This window comes from Corvus kubaryi, unplaced genomic scaffold (assembly GCF_017639235.1).
Source record: "Corvus kubaryi isolate FWS band 111438036 unplaced genomic scaffold, C.kubaryi_AGA036_p1.0 65115, whole genome shotgun sequence".
NCBI lineage: Eukaryota > Metazoa > Chordata > Aves > Passeriformes > Corvidae > Corvus > Corvus kubaryi.
This window is the reverse complement of record NW_024581778.1, coordinates 25,794-30,885: the sequence shown is the minus strand read 5'-3', so window position 1 is coordinate 30,885 and position 5,092 is coordinate 25,794.

Below are 5,092 nucleotides of genomic sequence, written 5' to 3'. Positions count from 1 at the left end.
AGTACAGGAAACAGTCTGTCCATCAGACATTATGTTTACATGGCACCCTCTGCGCTGCTGCAAAGCTGCTAGAACAAGAAAATGCTCCATGAAAGACCAATTAGTTAGATATTTAACATGTATGCCAGAAGAAAAACCTGGCCGTGATTGATTAACCTGGAAGGCATGTTTACCCTGCAGCATTTGTTGTATTGTGGTTCCTCAGCTCCTCAAAGAGGTGCAAGCACTGGCAACATCTTCTGCCAGAGGCCCTCAGGGGCTGTTTATGGGTCTTCTTGAGAAAAATGCCTAGTCACAAATTAACACGATTTAAAGATCCGAGCTGCAAGCAGATACAAAAATACCCTTGAGGGGGCTGAGGCAGTTGCAGAGTGGAAGTGAAGCAGCCTGTATTGGACGCCTAACACATACTGCACACTACCCTTCCAGGTGGCAAGGCCTGGCTTGTGCTTTTGTTCTTTATCACCTTTTAAAACTGAAGAACAAAAAAGGAAAACCAAAGTAAAAGAAAAAACCAACCAAACCCTAAACTAACCAACTAGCAACAAAAACCCCACCAAGTCTTCCTGAACAAGGAGCTCCTTTCAGCTGGATATTAATTAGAGAAGCAAACGCTGAATCTCCTGGCCCTCTGCTGAGCTCCTCACAGTGAAAAGTACAAAGTGAGGGCCTGCTGTGTGGGTAAACTGATGACTCACTTTTAATATCAGGTTGAGCCAGGATCTTGAAGGCTGCCAAGTTAACTCTACAGGGATCCCCACTTCAGCCCACTCACATTTCCTAATAACAGCACAGCATTTCAGCAGGCTGAGCTTAAGTGAGGCACTTTGATTTGTAAACAGAGGCAGTCTAGGAAATAATGTACCAGTGTGGTTAGCTGGATAATGTCGTAAGACAACAAGGTGTAATGGCAGCACCGGTATTAAATGGCCAGAGGATATTGCTCAAATTTGAATGTGACAGCGATTAATAAGAGATAATTTTTAATGGCATTTTAAAATTCTACCCGTGCTTTCTGTAGTCCCAGGAGAGCTATTACTGCCCCTCTTTGAATCATATAGAAAGGAAAGGGCTGCTGTTAAACTTATGCCTACAGAAGTACACATTTTAAAGAATTTTAATTTATTGTTGGAAGACCAAAAAATATTTTATACAAAATAGACTGCTTGTTCCTGTGTTTTGACATAAGGGCTTAAACCATCATGCTTGCTTGAATAGTTTTATGGGTTCTTCAGACATTCACTTCAGGTCCCCTAGTCTCAGACTGGTGAAATTTAGGATGTGCAGAAACACCCCAGAGTACTGACTCACTGCTGGCAGATTTGCATCTCATTCTATCCCGGCATAAGCTACAACTCGTGCACTGTTGCCATGCAGATCAAAAGATGCATGTTTATTGTCTTGGCCACATGACTGAAAATATATTGCTGTGTAAGCTCTGCATTAGGCTTCCTGCTTGAGGACAAACCTCTTTCTGTTCAGACATAAAAAGGTTTCTTAAAAGAGATGTCTGTTTGGTTACAAGACTCCACTGCCAAACTGATTGCAAATCCAGTAATGTATTCTGAAATGTTAAACAACTCTGTGAAAGAGGTTTAACTCCCTACCCACCCTTCTTACCTTCTTTGCCCGCTTGGCTAAGGCTTCAGCTTTCTTTGTGGCAAGCAGTCTTCCACATGCCTAACATTTGGCACTCTTTCAGGATTAGGGTCTTGTGCCTGTCCTGTATGCACAGCATAATGTGCAGGAGGTTTAAGTCCTGAGGTAGGAAATGAGTGCTTTTTCCTTTTCACTAAATCACTTTTACTTCCACTGGGCGGTCACAGAAAGTGAGGAGAAAATCCTAACCGTGGGTTGTTTAAAAATCTGAACCCAGGCAAACAAAAGGAAAAGTCCTCAGCTGACCAGTGCCATTGCACCCGCCCAATCTCCCTCAGCTGAAGCCCTGGGGCAGGAAGCATCCACCACACTCTCAATCCACTTCTCCTTCATCTGCAAGCAGCAGGTTGTCAGCCCTCGGCTTTCTGCTTGGATCGTGCTCCACAGACCTCAGGAGGTAACTTCTCTCCACATTAAGGACCTGCTAGGTCCTAGATATGCCTTAGGTCATTTGTAAACCATGATTTTTCTTCAGATGTCTGTAATGGTACAATATGATATAAGGTTTTTTCAAACTTTATTAATAGTTCAAGCAGAGAACTGGTTTTAAATTACCTTAAAGATGGCAACAGTAAAAAACTGTAGCATTTCCTAACTGTACCAGTGTAGCAGCTCGTACAGAGATTGATGATGATATACATCTGCAAGTGTGTGAGGCAGTTATTTTGGTATGTAAACATGCCTGTTGGGAAGGAGGGGAAGAAGCCACCAGTTGGTTTAAAGGAGGTAATATTAAAACATATGTAAGTCACAGAATCACAGAATCAGCAAGGTTGGAAAAGACCTCTGAGGTCATCAAGTCCAAGCTATGACCTAATAGCTCCTTGTCAACTAGACTATAGCACTGAGTGCCACATCCAGTCTTTGCTTAAACACCTCCAGGGATGGTGACTCCACCACCTCCCTGGGTAGCCCATTCCAGTGCCCAGTCACTCTTTCTGTGAAGAAATTCTTCCTATTGTCCAACCAAACCCTCCTCTGGTGCAGCTTAAGACTGTGTCCGCTCCTCCTGTCACCGGTTGCCTGGGAAAACGGGCCAATCCCCACCTGGCTACAGCCTCCTGTCAGGTGGTTGTAGAGAATGAAAAGGTCTCCCCTGAGCCTCCTCTTTTCCAGGCTGAACAACCCCAGCTTCCTCAGCTGCTCCTCACAGGATTTGTGCTCCAGACCCTTCACCAGCCTTGCTGGTCTTCTCTGGAAGAGTCGCTGTGGCATTTGCAGTTCCTCAGTTTGTGGTCGGCTGCCTATTGATTCTTCATGTTCTGGGTTATATTCTGAAATGGAGCATCTTCAAAATTTTAAATTTTGTCTGAATAATCTCTACAAATCTTTTTCTTTGATATAGCCCAAAACTGCAAGAACTTTTGCTGCAGGAAGTGCAGAATTTGTCCGAAAGCTTGGCATAATGTCCACCGCACTGAAGGCTGTGCAGAAATAGTAGTTTAATTATAATAGGCCTCCACACCTTTTGGCAGCACTAACTGTAAATGACCTCTGTGTTTTCAGTGCATTGAAATGAGTTCCCTGAAATGTGCTCATTTTTCATTTCAGTGATATTTTTCCACTGATATAGAAGCAGACTGAGACAGCATGGATATAGCACGCTCTATTCTGGTTTGACAAGAAAATGCCAAAGCTAAACATCCCCAGTCTCCATAGCAATTAAACCTGGCACAGGTGCAGTAACATTATTTTCTTGCTGTTGGGACTAATCCTGATGGTATTGATGTGACTGTTTCTCATTTCAGTATTTTGTACTTGTTAGTTTTCTCAGAAGACAGCCTAGGGGCATTGACTTTTTTTCAGCAGTTTCTTGAACCAGACCCATGTTAAAAATTATCAATGAGCTTTCAACGGATATAGATGTCGTAGGACATTCAGGATATTAATGAGAGTCAGAGATGAGCATGAAAGAGGCTGTGGATGAGAAGTGGGAATGAGATGTACTGTATCATTTTCAACTGTTTGGTGGAAGTCACAGGGATAAAATTACAAACTTTTGTAATGCCCATGAGAACACAGGGGCTCCATAGTGCATTGTGAGCGCATGGAAACACAAAAATGCAGCGAGAATCTTTCTTGTCCTATTGTATTTGAAGAACAGAAGTTGTTAACAGTTGTGGGGATTTTTTGGTTCCCACCCCAGGTAAAAAACCAATGCAAAACACCTTTTCCCTCCAAAATAGCCATGAGTCTGAGAGTCAGAGAACTCACCTGTAAGTAAGAAATGTCAGAGCCAGAATAGCTTATTATCAAGGCTCTTGCTTTGACAAGCAATAGACGATTTTCTGGAACCAGAGTCTCTCTCCAGGAGCCGGGGCAATTTATCATATCATCGCCCTTTCTGCAAATTTTGGGTGTTTTACTATCAGTGAATTTTCTACCAGTGCTTGGTTGGAGTAAAAAGACACTGGTGCACTGACATCAGGGGATTTGCATTGCTTGTGTCTGCTGTGAACTCAGCACTTGTTGGGAGGTTTCAGTAAGGTCCTTTGGAATTTAGAATTTCATGTACTTTTTATCCACAAAAAATTAACAAGTTTGAAGTTCCAGCTGCTGGATTGGTTGAAAGATTTGACTTTATTTGACAGCCTGCTTTGTAATTGCAGTAGTGACATGTAGGAGACTTATTTTGGCCTCTGAAAGATTAAACACGATCAGGCTGCCAGGCCTCTAGAGAAACCCATGTGGCAATAAGAAGTGCAGATTCAGCAAACCTCTGGCCATCCTGTAGCCCTAGTTCTGCAAAATAAATATATATATGAGCACTTCAAACTAATTGTGGATACTGAATGACAAAGATTATAGATTTATTTGAGAGTTGAGGAGCATAATTGCCATGAATTTGAGAAAAAAAGTATAAGTGATTTCGAGGAAAAAGCCCAATACCTTGCTATTATATTATTAAAGCAGACAGTTGCAGTATTTTCCAAAAGTACAAGAGAGTTGGAGTTCCACAGGATTATAAAACCCCAGCTTCTAACAGGAATTTTTGTGCTTATTTCCTTGCTTTTCATCCTAGACTATGGCAGAATGACAAGGACTCCTTGTCTACAGATGTTACTAATTATCATAACTTACATGAAAGATGCTCAGATACTTTGGTAATGAACAGTATGTAGGTTAAAAGTGTAATAGCAACTTCATTTTTCTAATGAACACTTCTGATTCGACACTACTCCTTCAACTAAAATTTTTAGCACTTGATAAGAGACCTGATATTGTAATATTCCAGTATGGATAACATTCATTCCCTGCTTGTCGTGGCTGTTCATGGACTGAGCTGTCCTTGAATGCAGGTGCCTGTTACCTCCAAAGCCAGATAAGATAACTGCTGTGCTATTTCATAAGCTGTTCTGATGAGGATTCTGGGACTAAGGAGGACCTCACCAATTTCTTCAGCATAGGATTTAATCTCTATTGAATTTTCAGG